This window comes from Ambystoma mexicanum, chromosome 3q (assembly GCF_040938575.1).
Source record: "Ambystoma mexicanum isolate Mex_15411 chromosome 3q, UKY_AmexF1_1, whole genome shotgun sequence".
Classification (NCBI taxonomy): Eukaryota; Metazoa; Chordata; class Amphibia; order Caudata; family Ambystomatidae; genus Ambystoma; species Ambystoma mexicanum.
In genome coordinates, this window is record NC_090926.1 from 661,743,888 (window position 1) to 661,764,869 (window position 20,982).

The window sequence follows — 20,982 nt, forward strand, 5'->3', positions numbered from 1 at the left end:
TAAACCTTCTCAGCCACAGGTGTTCTCCTCCGACCGGTTTCTGTGCCAATACACGTCATCAGGGAGGCTGTCTTAACTTGCAGCTCACAGCAAGTGCAGGTGTTAACACTTAGTGATAATTCTGCTGCAAGGACTTCTGGTAGCTGTAGTCATCAGGTTTGCAAGGAACAGACTCACACCCAATCCCATAAATGGGGAAAGGGGGGGGAGTAGCCTACAGTGAGGCACTCCAAAGTTGGGCATATATTACCCCGGTGCAGCACCCTATAAGATTTCTGAAGATTCCACCCTTCAGAAAACTTGCAAATGTGTTGAAAAAAGAGGAGAGGGGCGCACTCCAGTTCCCTGCACAGTAAACCTTCTCAGCCACAGGTGTTCTCCTCCGACCGGTTTCTGTGCCAATACACGTCATCAGGGAGGCTGTCTTAACTTGCAGCTCACAGCAAGTGCAGGTGTTAACACTTAGTGATAATTCTGCTGCAAGGACTTCTGGTAGCTGTAGTCATCAGGTTTGCAAGGAACAGACTCACACCCAATCCCATAAATGGGGAAAGGGGGGGGAGTAGCCTACAGTGAGGCACTCCAAAGTTGGGCATATATTACCCCGGTGCAGCACCCTATAAGATTTCTGAAGATTCCACCCTTCAGAAAACTTGCAAATGTGTTGAAAAAAGAGGAGAGGGGCGCACTCCAGTTCCCTGCACAGTAAACCTTCTCAGCCACAGGTGTTCTCCTCCGACCGGTTTCTGTGCCAATACACGTCATCAGGGAGGCTGTCTTAACTTGCAGCTCACAGCAAGTGCAGGTGTTAACACTTAGTGATAATTCTGCTGCAAGGACTTCTGGTAGCTGTAGTCATCAGGTTTGCAAGGAACAGACTCACACCCAATCCCATAAATGGGGAAAGGGGGGGGAGTAGCCTACAGTGAGGCACTCCAAAGTTGGGCATATATTACCCCGGTGCAGCACCCTATAAGATTTCTGAAGATTCCACCCTTCAGAAAACTTGCAAATGTGTTGAAAAAAGAGGAGAGGGGCGCACTCCAGTTCCCTGCACACTAAACCTTCTCAGCCACAGGTGTTCTCCTCCGACCGGTTTCTGTGCCAATACACGTCATCAGGGAGGCTGTCTTAACTTGCAGCTCACAGCAAGTGCAGGTGTTAACACTTAGTGATAATTCTGCTGCAAGGACTTCTGGTAGCTGTAGTCATCAGGTTTGCAAGGAACAGACTCACACCCAATCCCATAAATGGGGAAAGGGGGGGAGTAGCCTACAGTGAGGCACTCCAAAGTTGGGCATATATTACCCCGGTGCAGCACCCTATAAGATTTCTGAAGATTCCACCCTTCAGAAAACTTGCAAATGTGTTGAAAAAAGAGGAGAGGGGCGCACTCCAGTTCCCTGCACAGTAAACCTTCTCAGCCACAGGTGTTCTCCTCCGACCGGTTTCTGTGCCAATACACGTCATCAGGGAGGCTGTCTTAACTTGCAGCTCACAGCAAGTGCAGGTGTTAACACTTAGTGATAATTCTGCTGCAAGGACTTCTGGTAGCTGTAGTCATCAGGTTTGCAAGGAACAGACTCACACCCAATCCCATAAATGGGGAAAGGGGGGGAGTAGCCTACAGTGAGGCACTCCAAAGTTGGGCATATATTACCCCGGTGCAGCACCCTATAAGATTTCTGAAGATTCCACCCTTCAGAAAACTTGCAAATGTGTTGAAAAAAGAGGAGAGGGGCGCACTCCAGTTCCCTGCACAGTAAACCTTCTCAGCCACAGGTGTTCTCCTCCGACCGGTTTCTGTGCCAATACACGTCATCAGGGAGGCTGTCTTAACTTGCAGCTCACAGCAAGTGCAGGTGTTAACACTTAGTGATAATTCTGCTGCAAGGACTTCTGGTAGCTGTAGTCATCAGGTTTGCAAGGAACAGACTCACACCCAATCCCATAAATGGGGAAAGGGGGGGGAGTAGCCTACAGTGAGGCACTCCAAAGTTGGGCATATATTACCCCGGTGCAGCACCCTATAAGATTTCTGAAGATTCCACCCTTCAGAAAACTTGCAAATGTGTTGAAAAAAGAGGAGAGGGGCGCACTCCAGTTCCCTGCACAGTAAACCTTCTCAGCCACAGGTGTTCTCCTCCGACCGGTTTCTGTGCCAATACACGTCATCAGGGAGGCTGTCTTAACTTGCAGCTCACAGCAAGTGCAGGTGTTAACACTTAGTGATAATTCTGCTGCAAGGACTTCTGGTAGCTGTAGTCATCAGGTTTGCAAGGAACAGACTCACACCCAATCCCATAAATGGGGAAAGGGGGGGAGTAGCCTACAGTGAGGCACTCCAAAGTTGGGCATATATTACCCCGGTGCAGCACCCTATAAGATTTCTGAAGATTCCACCCTTCAGAAAACTTGCAAATGTGTTGAAAAAAGAGGAGAGGGGCGCACTCCAGTTCCCTGCACAGTAAACCTTCCCAGCCACAGGTGTTCTCCTCCGACCGGTTTCTGTGCCAATACACGTCATCAGGGAGGCTGTCTTAACTTGCAGCTCACAGCAAGTGCAGGTGTTAACACTTAGTGATAATTCTGCTGCAAGGACTTCTGGTAGCTGTAGTCATCAGGTTTGCAAGGAACAGACTCACACCCAATCCCATAAATGGGGAAAGGGGGGGAGTAGCCTACAGTGAGGCACTCCAAAGTTGGGCATATATTACCCCGGTGCAGCACCCTATAAGATTTCTGAAGATTCCACCCTTCAGAAAACTTGCAAATGTGTTGAAAAAAGAGGAGAGGGGCGCACTCCAGTTCCCTGCACAGTAAACCTTCTCAGCCACAGGTGTTCTCCTCCGACCGGTTTCTGTGCCAATACACGTCATCAGGGAGGCTGTCTTAACTTGCAGCTCACAGCAAGTGCAGGTGTTAACACTTAGTGATAATTCTGCTGCAAGGACTTCTGGTAGCTGTAGTCATCAGGTTTGCAAGGAACAGACTCACACCCAATCCCATAAATGGGGAAAGGGGGGGAGTAGCCTACAGTGAGGCACTCCAAAGTTGGGCATATATTACCCCGGTGCAGCACCCTATAAGATTTCTGAAGATTCCACCCTTCAGAAAACTTGCAAATGTGTTGAAAAAAGAGGAGAGGGGCGCACTCCAGTTCCCTGCACAGTAAACCTTCTCACTTGCCAAGCTCTCGTCAAAGCCTTTCCCACTTCTGGCAAATGCTAAATTAAAGCACACCGGCTAAGCTTACCTCTGGGTCTTGAGGGTCTCTTGGGGTGATTGATGGATATTCCGAACAGGTTCCTGTGTGCGCACTAAGCCGACCCTTTGCTTGACGCCTGTGATTATGTGTGCTTCCTATTAATCTTTTCATACATGTCGGAGCTCCGCGCTGTCATGCCTCCCCTATAAACTGCCTATCAGAGGGCCCTGCTGTGTCTGACACGTCTTCTTCTGATTCTACACGATTCCCACCTTCAGGGGAGGACATGGCCGCTTTCTTGTGGTTTCTTAGAAAGGGAATCATGATTTGTAAAAGCCACAATTGAGCCCCGGTGGAATCGGATTTCTTTTTTTTTTACACTGTGGAAAATTACATGGAAAGCGCTGCCTTTCAGCTTTCCATTTGGGAAAGGTGTGCAGTCGAAGTGCTTCCCTGCATGTCAGAGGTGTATGTTGACTTTCAGGAATGGTTGCTTTTGTTGGGAGCAAGCCCTCTTGGTGTCCCCCCTCCTTAGAAATGTGTCCCCCCTGATGTAGCAGAGGTTACACTCCTAATGCTTCAGTGCTCTTTCCCTGGTTAAGGCCTGTCATGAATCCAAATGCACCTGCTTGAAGCACAGGCCCTAATATGCTGCATAGGATGGCTCCAGGGAGGATAGCCCACGGGCAACGTGCTCGCCTTGGAAGCAAGACGACACAGAGCAACACAGGTTTGATCGCTGGTCCTCGCTTAGAAACTTCTGGGTGTTAAGTGCGTTATAAATAACCTATCATATCATATATTTCACTACACCTTAAGAATGACAATGTGAAAGTCTGCCCAGAAAGTATTCCACTATTTATTTATTTATTTATTTATTTATCCATTTAATGAAAATTACAGGAAAAACAATGCATTTTGGCACAAACATACTTGCAAAAAATGTTAACATTGATTTACAGAGTGGAGGACCAGTGACCAATGGGTGAGAATATATGGATATAAGAACAGATGATGGTGGGGAAAGTTACCATTTGAATAGGTGGGCAGAGTGGACAGAAGAGAGCGAGTGGTGAAGGAGAAGACAGCTAAAGTCAGTCGAGTGGTGAGAGTGGGGAGGTTAAAGTCACCAGTGACAATGGGGTGATGTTGGGGAGAAAGGGAGTTAATTAGTTAGAGAGGTGGTCAATAAATTGACCAGCGGGACCAGGTGCCTGATTGAGAGATATAATATGAATGCCAAAGGGATTAGTAATTGTGGACCAAGTGTATTAGAAAGAGGGAGAAATAGCAGGCGATAGGGGAGTAGGAGATGCAGGAAGCTTAGAAGATGCAAACAGTCCTACACCACCACCCCTAACAGTTGGGGGAGAGGGGTTGAAAGTGTAGGTAGGGCTGTGAAGGGCATCATGGGTTGCAGAATACGAAGGAGAAATCTAGTTTCTATAAAGAGAGTGATATGTAGATGCATACTAATGTTGAGTCTGAGAAGTAGAGAGGCGCTGGGGGCAGATGTGAGAAGAGGAAGATTAATGAGAGTTAGGGTTGGAGGTTTTGTGAATAGAGAGAGTAGGTGAGCGAGAAGAGGGGAAACGTTGAGCAAAAGAGATGATATGGATGGGAAGAAAGTTAAGTTGCATTGTGATGTCTGGGCTGAGCGAAGACATAGTTGGTACTCCCAAGCAAGTAGCAGGACACAGCAAAGCAATAGCTCAAAAGCAAAGAGGCAAAGAGGCTGGAGGAAAGGCTGGAGGTTGGCCCTTTGCTGTTTGTCCTTTGCTGGGCAGGAAGCCAAGTACTGGAAGTGGGGAGGAGGATATAATGGTGGGAAATGGAGACAGGACCATCATCCTATGGCTACGCTGCAGAACGGCTAGTAGATGGAGTCCTGGCTGGGCTTCCCTGTTTGTCGCTTGATTGTGGCACCGGTGACCGAGGGGAGCGGGCTGGATGGCAGATGCCATGCTCAGAATAGCAGCAGGAACCAGCGGGGGAGCAAGGCCACCATTGCAGGCACCCTCAGGGAAAGGGAATGAGTGCTTCTGGTGCTGTTGTTATGAGCTATGTGTTGCTCTCGGCCCAGTTGAAGCCCCTTTTGGTGGAAAGACCTTTCAAGGTTAGTGGTTTTGAGGTCAGAGGTCATGTAAGCAGTCCATAGACCGATCCTGTATGCTTCTAGTAGGTCCCCTGACCTCTGCAGGCAGCCTCAGACAGATTGTGCCTCTGGCGCTGCTGTCATGAGCTCTGTGTTGATCTCAGCACTAGTTGCTGAAGGTTATAGAACATAGCCCCACTCTCTCTTTAGCAAACACTTCAATCTTAGGATCTAACTAAGCACTACTGGTATACAGTGTATCAACATGTAAGACAGAATGAAGTTCCATAGCGCTTCCATTATGTGTCAGCGATGTGTCTCCAAGAAAGCCCCACGCAAACTTTGTAGCGTGCAGTTGGCTAATCATCTATGGGCATTGGGCTACACATATAAGGGATGGAATATGCCTAGGCTGACTTCTGTCTGGGTGGCACCTAAGAGATGGTGTACCACTTGCAGGAGGCAGGCCACGAGGCAAGGCTTACCCAGCATCATAGGAGCAGTTCATGTGGATAGGAATGTTGTAAGCATTGCTTCCCAATGCCCACTCCAGAAATGGGTCACCGCCACGTGCAGACATGAGAGGAGTCTGGGATAGCATAGGATATCCATAGTGTTTTCTAATTATATATATTTGCCAGAGAGATTTTTTTTATTTTTATTATTGAGGACAATGGATAGGGAAATCACCACTATTGGCTATAGGTGGAGCTTGCCGGAGAGCTCCTTGAAAACAGACATGTGCTGGAGGACTGCTGAAACAACACTTTGCAGGGCTCTTGGGTGCACTGCATGAAGGCCAACTGAGCATCCATTTTGGATCGCCATTGCCTCAAACCAATGTAGACAATGGGACATTATTCTCGACCAGATGTGTGTCAGAGGGCGTTGGCCCCACAATCCTCACCTGAGAAGGACTACAAAAGATATTGTCAGAATCTAGCGACTGACCCAGAAGCCTCGGACCAGTGATGGCAGGAGACGACATGGTAACAGAAGACGGACTGTAGATGAATACAATGAACATTATTGTTCTGTATTGGGGGCGGGGAAGGATAACTGGAAATGTGACATGTATTATGAAGGGGCCAGACTATGGGGGAATATAAAGGGAAGACAACTTGGAGGTGGGTTGGGTTAGTTTTGGGTGGTGGGCTGTTAGGGTGCTATTTGTTTATATGATTTGCAAACTAGTGTTAAAGTACAACTTTCTTTGTTCATTCTCAATACGACTCCTGAGTCCTTTGATTTTTACATTCATGGATAGTGCCGTGATTCAGATCTGTTGCGCAACTGTACAGACTGCCGGACCCTGAAAGCCTCCATCCGGACACTCCCACGAGCGCTCAAAACGATAAGGAAGGAGACCTACTTGAAAGTCTCCATACGGGGCACCCGGAGGAGGAAATTGGGGGCTGGTGAGAGCGCATGCGAGGTCGCACGGAGAAACAAGGGTCCCGTTTGGGACCAGGGAATGGACAACGCCAGATGGGATGTGTTTAGGGGATATGCTGAAATGGGATGGAGATTTTGAGCTGGGCGGTAGCTTTTTGCTTTGATTCCTTTAGTCCTGTCTGTCTTTTATCTAGAGATTAACTTAACAAAATCTCAAGGTTGTGCTCGCTTCGGCATCACATATACTAAAATTGGAACGATACAGAAAAGATTAGCATGGCCCCTGCGCAAGGATGACACGCAAATTCGTGAAGCGTTCCAAAAGTAAAAAAAAAAAAAACAAAAACAAAATCTCAAGGTTAAGGAATAAGCCCGATACAAAGCCCAATACGGAATAAAGGAACAGGTTGGGAGGGGCAGTCTAGAGACCACAAGTAAATAGGGACAGGTGGATGAGTGTATGGTGAGAACCCTTACCGTTGCCAGGACGCCTCTGCAGTGTCTTTGGTTGTTTTGAACCCTCTTGTTTCCCTTTCAGTACCGCAAAGGCATCACGTCAAAAGAACGTGTGGGACAAGGGCGCCTGGGTAACGGGGCAAGTGACGATTGAATGTACTGGAAAAGGGACAAACAGCAATCAAAGCAGGCTGAGGAACCCCCCAAAGGGGTTGCCCACTCATTATATGTTTAGGCAGTTTAACAGTTCGTCTTGTGAGTATTTGGATTCATGGCATTATTTGACACAATGCAACAGACAGACACAATTGAGAGAACATGCAATGTGGGCAGGCTGAGCACCCTTCGAAGGGCGCTGGAGAAGAAAGGGACTATGATACCAGCAGTACAGTGGGGAGTGTTTGCCACGTGGCTATAAGAGGCCAGAGCTAGGAGCTGCAACAGGAAAGTAAAAGGACCGAGGGATATTAATGACCGAATAAGGGGACAAATACAATTTTGAGGGGTAGGAGAGCAATGGAAGGAGTACGATTGTGCCCTCAGATGGTGGAAAAGGGCCGATCAGACAGAAAAGGCAGTAGAGGATGCAACTTGCAGGGGAAGGACCAGAAGAAGCACAACAGGGGGCACTGGTAGTGCAGCTGCCCCATCAGGTGCTGATGTACCCCGAGTGGATTAGGATCTGTGGGAACACATACATCCAGGGGGCCACTAATGAACAATCCTTGATAATGAGGGGACAGACAATATACGGAATGGACTCAAATGCCTTCTAGGCTCACCTCAGACAAGAGCCATCTGGTCATGAGAATGGAGAACAACAACAGTCACTGGTTACTGTCCATGTGCCCGGGACCAGGGGCATTAGCTAAAGAGTTCCTAAACATAAGTGAAGAGCCACAATGATTTGTGGAGGAACTGCAAACTGTAATGTTGCGTTATAACCTGTTGTTGGCTGATATGAACCAACTTATGAGAATAGTGATGCCAGCAGAGGTAAGACAGCGATTAATAGAAAGGGGCGGCATGACCAGCCACCGACCTAGACACAGGGAATGCCCAGGTGCAGGCGAGGGAGTGGATAGTGACGGCGGGTGCAGAGATGTGACCTAGGAGGACTGATTGGGCGGAAATGTCAAATTGTAAACAAAATAAGGGTGAATCTCTGTCATGCCCACGGGCCCCAGAACACACAAACCGCACCATCTAGTGACGGGGGCAATGGGTCACTTAACTCACTTATGTCCCTTTGGGACTCATAAACACAGAGGCCCTGGCTGGACTCAGTCATGGCGCCTTTGGCACCAGGCTCATATAGAGATGTGAGAAGGAACACTTTATTTCAGTGCAGGAGTGCTTTTATTTTACTTCAGTGCTGGAGTGCTTTTATTTTACAAGAACTTTCCAGGTGCTGGAAGTCTTTATTCCAGAGAACATCCCCATGTACTGACTCATTGGGCATGACTCCTTAGGCCTGGTCTTCGGGTGCTGACTCATTGGGTGTGACAGGGCGTGGCTGAAGGCAGGCCAGAGCTACTGGGCGTGGCCGGGAACAAGACTATATAAACCCACCGATCCCTCAAGCAAACGCTTCATGTTACTTTGCACCTTTGTGCAACGTGACGCTCACTGCCGCCTGGACCAGCTACTTACCTCGTGATCCTGCAACAACAGCATCTTTACCTGGACCCTGGCTCGCATCTCACGGCAACGCTCCATCTTCTTGGCAGTTCTTGAATCGACGCCGCAGCACCTGCGCTCTCTGTCCCACAAAGCCGAAGTCCTGAAATGAGAAAAGAAGACAAGACAACGTTAGAACTCCCGAAAACACCCACCCCAGGGTCCCAACGCGTACCCTAGGGCACCATTAAAGGCTACTTACCAGCTGTCGGACCATCTCAGCCTCGCTCCTCCATACCGCTGGCTCTGCTTCTGCTACTGCAGCTACCGCTGGCACCGCTACACCACCTGCAAGGGGAAAGGACAGAGAACGAACTTCACAAATACAATTGCAACAGTTGGAAGACAAGCGGGCACGTGGAAACAAGGGAAACACTTACCCACAAGAGAAGTGGACTAGTCACAGCTGGCCTGGACTTCCACGACAAGGGACCAGTGAAGGAACTCGGTTCCCTTCAACAAACGCCGCTGCCAGAAGCAGCAGGACGGATAGCTCATCATCATCATCATTTAGCAGGAACCACACTGCTCATTACCACAGTTTCCCACATAGACACAGAGGGAGGAACAGACAAGAGGAGTTTCATCCCTGGGAGGCCTGTGACCGTGCCCCAATGCCTCAGCAGAGACCAGGTGAGCGTAACAGAACGCAAAGCCTCCCACAAATCTCTGCCTGGGTGTTATGGAAACTTCAGAAATGGACCAGTTGGCTCAGTTACTGGGAGAGTTACGGACTGAAGTTCATGCCTCAAGACAGGAAACCAATGCCTTAAGGAGGGACCTCATTGTGAATCGAGAAAGCACGGATGATTTAGCAAGGCAGATGCTCCAAGCACAGGCTGGCCAAGCCCCATTACCGGGGCTGGCCCACCCTATTCCGCCACCACAGTCAACGCCAACGCCCATACAGATGGTTCTTTCAGGGGCGGTTCCCTCAGCTCCGCCCGAACGCTTCACTGGTGATTCAAATAAGTACACTGTATTCATGAATCAATGTCACCTTCATTTCCTGTGCAGACCTGGGGCCTTCCCCAATGATCAATCAAGGGTGGCATTTGTACTTTCATATTTGGGAGGAAGTGCAGCGGACTGATCTATACCCTTGGTAACTCAAGATGACCCCTTGCTTCGGCACTTTGGGGGTTTTCAGCGTGAAATGGAGAAACTATTTGCACGGCATGCCCAAGGTCAGGCTCTGGACAACAAATTGTTGTCACTCCGGTACAGTAACCAAGATTTGTTAACCTACATCGCCTCCTTCAACCGTCTTATAGTCCAAACAAATTGGCTAGAGGGAAAAAGAACACTCTTTCACTGTGGATTACAAGGGGAGCTTAAGGACGTTCTAGACCAAGTAGTAAAGCCCCCAGAGTGGTGTGCTGAATATATTGACCTAACAGTTCAACTCTATCATAGATTGCAGAATCAGAAAATGGATAGAGCCAGAGCTGAAGGGCGGTCGGTCTATGTGCGACCCCATGAAAATCAGGCCAAGCCATATGAACGGTCGGAACCAATGCAGATCGGGGGCTTGTGGAGGCCTCTCACCAAGGCAGAAAGAGAAAAAAGAAGACAGCAACAGCTCTGCTTGTATTGTGGCAAAGCAGGACACTTTCTCCGAGAATGTCCGTTGAAACCACCAAGGAGAACAGCTGGAGTAACTGACAAGAGTGAAGAAGAAGAACTGGACTCGGGAAACACCAATGCCCGGCAAGCATGGGGGTCCACTTGTCGAGCGGTGAAAAGGAACCAATACAAACCTCACACCTAGTCACCCCGGTGCTCTTGATAGACCACAAACACCCATCAAAAATATATGCTTTAGAAGCATATATTGACAGTGGAGCTGTGGGGAATTACATTGACCAAGATTTGGCTATCCGGATAAGTATTCCTCTCCGACAGAAGCAGAGATCGGACAGCGGTTGATGGATCTCAGTTATCATCTGGCCCAGTGACAAATTATACCAAAAAAGTTACGCTTCTGTGTCAGGGAGGTCACCAAGAGGACATCACCTTCAATCTCATTGGCGCTTCTCAGTTCCAAATGATATTAGGGATGCCTTGGCTGGAAACCTATAATCCCAAGATCGACGGGTGTAAAAGAGTTCTGACTTTTCCCCCAGACTGTGCTAACACCTGTTTCAACAAAGAATGCTTAGTGAAAGATCACACTAAACCAAGTTCAAAGAAAGGAATCGTATTAGGTCTCACCAGTTCTTTACCCTCTGAATACCTGGATTACCAAGCTGTATTTCAAAAGGAGCAAGCGAATACCTTACCCCCGCACAGAACGTACGACTGCCAAATTGATCTTGTACCCAGAGCCCAGATTCCTTGCAGTGGATTTATGCCCTAACGGAGCAAGAAAACCAACATTTAAAAACATACTTGGATCAGTATTTAGCCAACGGCTTCATTCTCCCGTCAAAATCACCTGCTTCCTCTGCCTTATTTTTGTGCCTACGAAGGAGGGAGACCTGAGAACTTGCATTGACTACAGAGCCCTCAATCAGATAATGGTAAAAAACCGGTACCCGTTGCCACTCATTCCAGAACCTCTGGATCAAGTAAAAAACATGCAAATTTAAACCAAATTGGGTTTACGAGGGACCTACCATATGGTAAGTGTCAAAAAGGGGGATGAGTGGAAGACAGCCTTTCACACAAAATATGGCCTTTAAGAAAATCAGGTTATGCCCTTCGGGCTATATAATGCCCCAATATTAGCGCGAATAAATGCCCTCTAACTCCTTATAGTGGACCTACAGGATGTCAACTCCGATTAACTAGAGAAGAGGTAGAGGTGGCTATTAATAAGCAACTTCCTAATCGTGCCCCTGGACCTGATGCTATCCCAGCAGATATTTTCTGCAATGAGGTGGCCCTGTGGGCTCTAATCTTGACTAAGTGCTTCAATGCATTTCTGGAGCTTGGTCTTTACCCGTCAACATGGAGGCAGGCAATCATTTTCCCTATCTTTAAGAAGGGTGATCCCGGTAGTCCTCTTTCTTATAGACCCATTTCCTTGCTCGATACTTCTTTTAAAATCTTTGGTCGGGCGGTCTTGGCAAGGTTGGAACAATGGATCTCTGACTCTGGGGTCCTTACAGAGACCCAATATGGTTTTCGCCTGGGGCTGGGAACTAGGGACCAGGCTTTGAATTTGTATTTGGTGGGAGCTACCTCTATATATGTGAGGGGTGAGTCCCTGTATTTAGCATTTATGGACCTGAGCACTGCATTTGATAAAGTAGATAGGGCTATGCTCTGGGCGGTGCTCAGGGACATGGGATGCCCGGATGATCTGGTCAAGGTCCTCCAGCTAATTCACGAAAAGACATCAGCCTGTGTCAGATTTGGGGAACAGGGACAGTGCACAGCTTTCTTTGAAACCGTTTTGGGTGTTCGTCAGGGCTGTGTTGTGGCCCCGGTAATGTTTGCTCTCTATGTAAATGGTGTCTACCAAGCCTTGGTCAAATCCTACACTGACTATATCACGGTGGGTGGTGTCCCCCTCCCAGTCCTAGGCTATGCCGATGACATGGTTCTAATCGCTCGCACCCATAGAGCCCTACAAAGTCTGGTGGATGTTTACACCCACTTTAACTTTATGGTTTCACATGGGCTTTCTGTTAATTCAAAAAAATCTACAGTCATGGCATGTAAGAGCTCGGGAGTTAGACACCTTAAAATGTGCAAGACATGGAGTGGAGGTAAACCCAATCCGAGGGTCACTAGTTTTGATTACCTGGGAATTTGCTTTACAGAGAATTGGCGAGGGTTGGGCCATGTTGATAAGCAGTGTCTGAGGATGAGGCAGGCGCTTGGAGGTCTGTCACGCTTTCAACATAACTGTGTGGGGCGCCCAATTAAACTTATCTTAGAAGTATACAGGGCTCAAACAAAAACTGCTACTAACTACGGGGTTGCACTGTGGGGCATGGAAAGGATCCAAAAAATTGAAAACGTGGAGAATGCCTTCCTTAAAAAACTTCTTGGATTTCCGCAGTCTGCCTCAAACTATGGGACACATTTGGAACTAGGATGCCCCCATATTGCTGATGAGTGGTTATTGACTCCGGTCTCGCATTGGTTGGCATTATGGGCAAATCAGAAAGCAATTCTCTCACATAAGATTTTAAAAGCCCTCCTAAGCAGCTCAGCAGTAAAGAAAATCCCATGGCTCAGGTATATTCAGAAATGCATCAGACAGTTAAACAGCGCCAATCTAGTTTGCCCACCAAATATTTTGACCCCATGTATGGTCAGGGCACAAAAGCAACTGTTCAAAACCATCTTGGTGGCAAATAGGGAGTCTGCTGCCTTAAGCATTGGTGCAAACAGAAGGCATATTGTGTATGCAACAACAGATGCTATTCAGCCATATCTACTCCATAGTGATAATCCTGTAGACCGCTGGGCTTTGACTCAAGCACGGTTTGATTGCTTATGGTTAGGGGCACGAACTAAAAGCTGGACAGATAGTGTGCAACCTACAGCTTGCCCCTTTTGTCAGTGGCCGGCGGAGGATCTCCTACACTTTGTATAGTTCTGCCCACATTATATAGATTTAAGACGGAGAACACTTTTGCCACTACTCAGATGGGCCGGCATGTTTCAGGCTAAGCCTGCCTTATGTTATTTGCTGTGGCCTGGGGTATGGTGGATTATTTGAGACGGGCCTGGTATCGGAGATCCAAAACCGTGGCGCAGAATTTGATTGAGCTCTGAAATTTTAATCGTATGAATTGTTTGGCTGCTCATTGTGGATATTACCTGATTTACACACATGCACATTTTAAATCTGTATGTATTGTTTGTAAATGTATACTCTAGATATTTTTTTAATACGTTGAATTGACTTTTGTAATGTATGCATTTTTATTCTTTTAATGGTTTATGGATAATTTGTTTCCGAATAAACTTTTATGATGATAATGCCCCCGCAGCGTTCCAATATTTTATGAACGACGTGCTGCTTGAGCTATTGAACGTGTGCGCACTCATTTATATCGACGACATCCTCATTTACTCAAACATCAAGGAGGATCATGTCAGACATGTCCGGCTGTTTTAGAAAGACTTCGACAATATCGGCTGTACGGCAAGTTTGAGAAATGCTTCTTTCACGTGACTGAGGTTGAATTCCTCAGGTTTATTTATACACACACCGCGAGGGGTACACATGGACATGCACAAAGTAGATACCATCCTCCAATGGCACTCACCAATTTCCACGAAAGGTGTACAAAGTGTGCTTGGGTTCGCCAATTTTCATAGTCGGTTCATCCCAGGATTCTCCCAAATTGTTCACCCCATCACCTCCCTGCTGCGAAAGAACAAATGATTACAGTGGACCGCAGAAGATGCCTTCCAGACCCTAAAACGAGCATTCACATCAGCACCCATTTTACGGCATCCCCAACCCGAATTGCCATATGTCGTCGAAACCGATGCTTCCAACATAGCAATGGGAGTGGTTTTGTCTCAGCGAGATCCCGAAACAGGACAATTACATCCCGTGGCTTTCTGGTCTCGTAACGTCTCTCCTCCCAAATTGAACTATGCTATGACAGATAAAGAACTATTAGCAATAAAACCGTCATTCAAGGCATGGAGGCATTACCTTCTTGGAGCCAGGCAGATAGTCACCATCATTACGGACCATCGTATCCAACAATATCCGAAAACCGCAAAAGCACAATCATCACGTCAACTCCGCTGGGCTCTCTTTTTTGAAGAATATGACTTTGTCATTACCTACAGACCCGGAGTACGCAATGGAAAAGCGGACACCCTATCACGAATGAGTGAAGACGAAAAGGCATTCACCACACCAGACCCCATGGCGATCATCTCTGAAGAACGAATCCCGAACATGATTGAAGCAACTGCCACTTTGGACAACCTAAAAATTGACCTTCAACACTCGATGAACCAATCAGAACAGCAAGAATGGCTGTCAAGAGGAGACCAATACACTATCGTGAACAATCTACCGCACTTTCAAGGGAGACTTTACGTTCCTGATAAAGACCTGCAAAACCCAAATTATAGAAAACTACCATGACTCTTTAAAAGAACGACATCCAGGAATGGCTAAAACTCAAGCTAAGATAAAGAAAAATTACTGGCGGCCCACTTGGGGAAAAGATATTGCCCAGTTCATCGAGACCTGTGGTGTTTGCGCTCAGCACAAGTCTTAAGAACAAAGTCCTGCAGGCCTTCTACGTCCTTTGATGGTGCCCCCAGCACCCTGGCATATGCTGTCTATGGATTTATTACTGATCTTCCCCCGTGCAACAGATACAACACCATCCTGGTCATCATGGATCTGTTCTCTAAGATGGCCCATTTAATTCCTCTAAAAGGGGTCCCGATGGCCTCTACTCTGGCCACCGTCTTTTTGGAATAAATTGTCCACCTACACAGATTCCCATCAATATTGATATCAGACCTCAGAACTCAGTTTGTCTCAGCTTTCTGGAGAAGATGTTGCAGAATCACCAAAATTGACCTTCGATTGTCCACAAGTCATCCCCAAACCGATGGCCAGACCGAACGGACCAATCAAACTGTAGAGCAGTACTTAAGGTGCATGTTACAACAAACCAAAGATACCTGGAAGGACATACGTTGGTTGGCCGAATATGCATACGATTCCATCCACACCAGTACAGGACAAATGCCATTTTACACAGTATATGGTTGATACCCACGAACATCTGTCTTTGATTTGCTTGAAGCACTGGAGATGGCAGCGGTAACGACCTTACATGAAACCATCACTCGAGTCCTTAAGCAGGCAGCAGAACATTTGACCAGAGCCAAAGAAAAGCAGAAACAGTTTGCAGACCGACACCGAAAGGAGGCTCCAAATTATCAGGTCGGGCCAAGGTTTGGTTAGCTTCCAAAAACATTTCTCTGAAGGGGCGACAAATGTTTCGTCCCAGATACCTAGGACCCTATTCCATCAAAGCCATGATCAACCCCGCGGCCATGAAATTAGAATTACCGGCCCACATGCGGATCTACCGGGTGTTTCATGTCTCCCTCCTGAAACCATTGAGACCAGATACACGGATCGATACTCCGCCGGATCCTGAAATAGTTGAAGGAGAATAGGAAGTCAAAAGGATCCTAGACTCTAAGATGGTCCGGTCCAAGCTATACTACCTTATAGACTGGAAAGGTTATGGACCCCAAGATCGGACCTGGGAGCCCAGTGAACATGTCCATGCTCCACGATTAATCAGGCAGTTCCACCGCGATAACCCCACTAAACCAGGGCCAGGCGGGGACCCCCCCCTTGAGAGGGGCCTTGAGGGGGAGTGCTGTCATGGCCGGGGGCCCCAGAACACAAAAACAGCACCATCTAGTGACAGGGGCAATGGGACACTTGACTCATTTATGTCCCTTTGGGTCTCAAACATAGGGGCCCTGGCTGGACTCACTCCTGGCGCCTTTGGCGCCAGGCTCATATAGAGATGTGAGCAGGAACACTTTATTTCAGTGCAGGAGTGCTTTTATTTTACTACAGTTTACACTTTATTTCAACCCACCGATCCCTCAAGCAAATGCTTCGCGTTACTTTGCACCTCTGTGCAACATGACGCTCACCGCCACCTGGACCAGCTCCTTACCTCGTGATCCTGCAACAACAGCATCCTTACCTGGACCCTGGCCTGCATCTGACGGCAAGGCTCCATCTTCTTGGCAGATCCCGAATCGACGCCACAGCACCTGCGCTCTCTGTCCCATGAAGCCGAAGTCCTGAAACGAGAAAATAAGACAAGACAAGGTTAGAAATCCCGAAAACACCCAACCCAGGGTCGTGGCGCATTTGAAACCCAACGCGCACCCTAGGGCACCATTAAAGGCTACTTGGTCGGACCATCTCAGCCCTGCTCCTCCGTACCGCCGGCTCCACTTCTTCTACCGCAGCTACCGCCGGTGCCGCTGAACCACCTGCAAGAGGAGAGATAAGAGAAAAGAGACATTACATACAAAGGACACAGAACAAACTTTATAAATACAATAACAACAGTCGGAAGGCAAGCAGGAAAGTGGAAAAGAGGGAAACACCCACAAGAGAAGTGGACTAGTCGCAGCTGGCCTGGACTTGCACGACAAGGGACCAGTGAAGGAACTCGGTACCCTTCAACAAGCGCCCCTGCCAGAAGCAGCAGGACGGAGAGCTCATCATCATCATTTAGCAGGAACCGCACTGCTCATCACCGCAGTTCCCCACACAGACACAGAGGGAGGAACAGACAAGAGCAGTTTAATCCCTGGGAGGGCTGCGACCATGCCCCAACGCCTCCGCAGAGACCAGGTGAGTGTAACAATCTCCCACCGATTACTTATATAGACTGAAGGTGGTGTTCTCCCAGTATTCTGGTATTACAAAAGCCGAGGAGATGGCACAGGAAGCTATAGTAAACTTGTTTACAGGTTTGCTCCCGAAGGTACAGATACAGCTTAAGAACGTGTGTATAGGCTAGCAGACTAATCCATTAGTGGTGCTGGTTGTAGTGGCGAATCATTGAGACGCCTGCCAGGAGCAGAGACAGGAAACGTTTGACAATAAACTAATGATGTTGCAAATGCAGAGTCTTCAGGGGCAAGTGGAGGGACAGCTCCAACCGTCGATATACTACTCAGGGAATATGGTCCAAAATGGGGGTCACTCAGAGGTAGGGACAGAGGCGGGGGTCGGATGGGTCTGCCGATATATCAGACACAGCAGGGAGGATATGGGGGACAACAACCACCACTGAGAAAGTGGGGACAGTTTGATCAACAAAAAGCATGGGGAGCACAAGGTTAGCATGTGCAGTGAAATTGGAATAATCAGCAGGATCCTAGTATCCTTTAACTTGCAATTATTGTAAAAAGGAGAGCAATTAGAAAAATGAGTGCCCACTTAGACCACAAAAGCAACATCAGCAGGGCGGCACAATGACGAACAATGTCCAAGTGCCACAACAGGGAGAACAGGTCCAGAGACAGAGCGCTCCCACAGGGCCGATGCCCCAGTTCCTAAATCCAAACACTAATCCTTTCATCCCCAGGGACCCGTAATGGCAAGTGAGGTCTGAATGTATTCTGACAACCAGAAGGGGAAGGGACTCTGGAAGCACTGATGATTCCCGTCAACAGGAGGGACCCTATGTGCAATGCCAGGTTCAGATGGGGGGGAAGAGTGGCAAAGACAGAGGAGCAATGGTCGGAGGATATACAGGAATTGACTGATTCTATACCGGGGTGCCTGTGAGTCACCCCGGTATAGAATGTGATAATGAGGTAGGATATATACATACTGCCAAAGTAGTATAGATAAGAGAATATCTGTTTAAAAGATTACCTTGTATACCCCATTAGCCCCTGAAGCCTGAAGCAGAGGCAGGGATTAATCCAGTCATTGAATCATTTCTGAGTCAGGGAATAGTATTACCGACCGGAAGCATTGCAATACTCCTATTTATTTCAGTGTAGAAGCCAGGGACAAAGGTATACCGTATTGTTTAGGACCTACGTGCTGTCAATGCCATGCTGATAACTTTCTTACCCGTGCTGCCAAATCAGCGACCATACTGTCTTGAATTCCACCTGAAGCCACATATTTTAGTGTGGTGGACTTGTGTCCTCCTTTCTTCTCTCTTCATAGAAATAAGGACAGTCAGTATCTGTTCACATTCTCACATGTGAGGACCAGAACACATGGATCTGTTTTCCCCAGGAGTAAACAGAGCCACCAAACCTCTTCTCACAGCAATCAAACAAAGATCTGGATATCAAATTACCTGGGAAGTGTAACGCTCACCTGATTCTCGCAGAGGCGCCGGTCTTGACTGGGCGACTACCGTATCTTCAAAGGTGATGTGTAGCACCCGGTTGGCTCTTTGGGCTGGACCTCTGTGCACTGTATGCCTGACGTGTAGAGTAAGATGTCTGCAGATAGAAAATATGGGGTTAATGAACTGGGGTTATTGGGGTGTCCCTATCTCTTTCCTCTTCTCCTCTCCTGTAGACCCCCAAAGGTTAACGCTCTCACCTTAGGTAAGTGAATGCCGAGCTCTCCATCTGCCTCAGGGCAGGGTGCTGTAACCAGTTTCTTCACTGGATAGGTAGCGCAGGCCTCTTGACTTCAGAGGACTGCTGTCCGTCGATTACTGCACGAACGGTAAGTTTCGAGTCATTCAAATGTCTTTAAAGTCTTTAGTAATGATGTCTCTTGTTTTGCAGGGTTCCGGCGATGGCGGATGACGGGCTGAAGTGAGTTGAAGATGGAGCCCGTGTGATGAATAGAAGCGCCTGGAAGCACGTAAGTAAGCGCTTGTTGCCTGCTTCACTATGCGCTCTAACTGTCTTTTTATTTTGCAGGTACGAGTTCGGAGCGGCTGCAGGGTGCCGGAATACCCACTGGATTAGATGTGGAAAGGAGTAATGGCACGTGAGTATTAAAGTTCCCCAATGTCTTTAAACGCACCTTGTTTTGTCTTTCAGATGCGGGATGCAGCGCCGAAGACCTCCGGAGCGCACGAAGAGTAGGTAAGCCTTTGCCTTTCAGATGCCGGAATGCTAACCTGTTCTTTCTTGTCTTTATAGGTGTTGCTGAAGACTGGATTCAGGATGGTAAGCCTTTGCCTTTCAGATGCCGGAATGCTAACCTGTTCTTTCTTGTCTTTATAGGTGTTGCTGAAGACTGGATTCAGGATGGTAAGCCTTTTTCCTTAGGCCCAAGACCGGATGCAGAAGACACGATGAGCGTTCTGCTGCAGAGGTTGCAGAATAACGCAAAGCAAGATTCATCCACCGGGTGTGGTTTAAATAGCCTCCTGTAGTGCTTAGGTGTCTCCTTCCACAGCCACGCCCAAGTAAGAAAAGAGTTCCTGGTAAGAAAAGAGTTCCTGCCTTCCAGAAGAGTTCCAGTGTTCTGAATCTAGGGAGTGGCTCCAGCCCCACCCAACAGGAAAAGTAGTTCCAAACAGAAGAGGATCAGAGGCTCAACTGGCAGGCAAGTAAGCAGCATGGTCTGCTGAAGGTAAGTCCACCCAAGCATTATGAGCCCGGCGCTTCCAGCGCTGGGGCTGGGCATATTTATGAGCCTGGTGCCACTGGCGCCAGGACTGGGTCCAAAAGGTCCCAATTGGGACTGGTTGGCACTCGGAACCTGGGTTATGGATCTGCTTCCAAGGGAGTTGGGAAAACCCTGACCTTTTGGAAGCAGAGATCATGACAGTACCCCCCCTCAAGGCCCCTCCCAAACCGGGCTTCTCCGGGGGTTTTGGCTTGTCAGGAAATGTTCGGTGAAATCTTTTGATTAGGCGAGGAGCGTGGACATATTCAGCAGGTTCCCAGGATCTCTCTTGGGGGCCGTAGCCTTTCCAGTCAATTAGGTAGAATAGTTTAGATTTGGAGATCTTGGAGTCCAGAATGCTTTTGACTTCAAACTCGAGTTCTCCATCCACTAGGATAGGTTTTGGAGATTTGGTTAGTCGGGTTTGAGGTTGCACGGGTTTTAATAGAGAGACGTGGAAGACCGGATGTATCTTCATGTGCGGGGGCAAGTCCAACTTGACCGCTACTGGGTTTACTATGGTAGTGATGGAATAGGGACCAAGGTATCTTGGGTTGAATGTGCGTGGCCCTTTTAGAGATAGATATTTGGTGGATAACCAGACTTGATCCCCTACTTGATAGTGAGGGGCTTCCTTCCGATGTTGATCTGCTCCTTTCTTGTATTGTTCTTTAGCCCTTTGAAGGTGAGAAACAGCTTCCTTAAAGGCTTGGGTGATTGTAGAATGCAGGTAGTCTACTGCTGGTGTTTCAAGATCTTGGAGGGGATCCAACTCCGAGGTTCGAGGGTGACTGCCGTACAAAAGAAAAAACGGGGTTTTCCCAGTTCCCGAATGGACAGAGTTATTGTAGGCATACTCGGCTATCCAAAGGATGTCTTTCTAAGTTTTTTCAGTTTGTTGCAGCATGCAGCGTAAATACTGTTCCAGAGTTTGATTGGTCCTCTCGGTTTGTCCGTCGGTCTGAGGGTGGTGACTGGTCGATAGTCTCACATCAATTTGAGCCGACCGACAGCAACTTCGCCAAAAATGAGAAATAAATTGACTACCTCGATCCGAAATTA

At 47.9% G+C, this 20,982-nt stretch overlaps 1 non-coding gene across 1 annotated transcript; it reads left to right on the forward strand.

Moving 5' to 3' along the window:
- Window positions 1–6,919: 6,919 nt before the first annotated feature.
- Window positions 6,920–7,026, forward strand: LOC138448201 (U6 spliceosomal RNA). Its single transcript, XR_011260046.1, has one exon. It is a non-coding gene; the product is annotated as a U6 spliceosomal RNA (small nuclear RNA).
- Window positions 7,027–20,982: the final 13,956 nt, after the last annotated feature.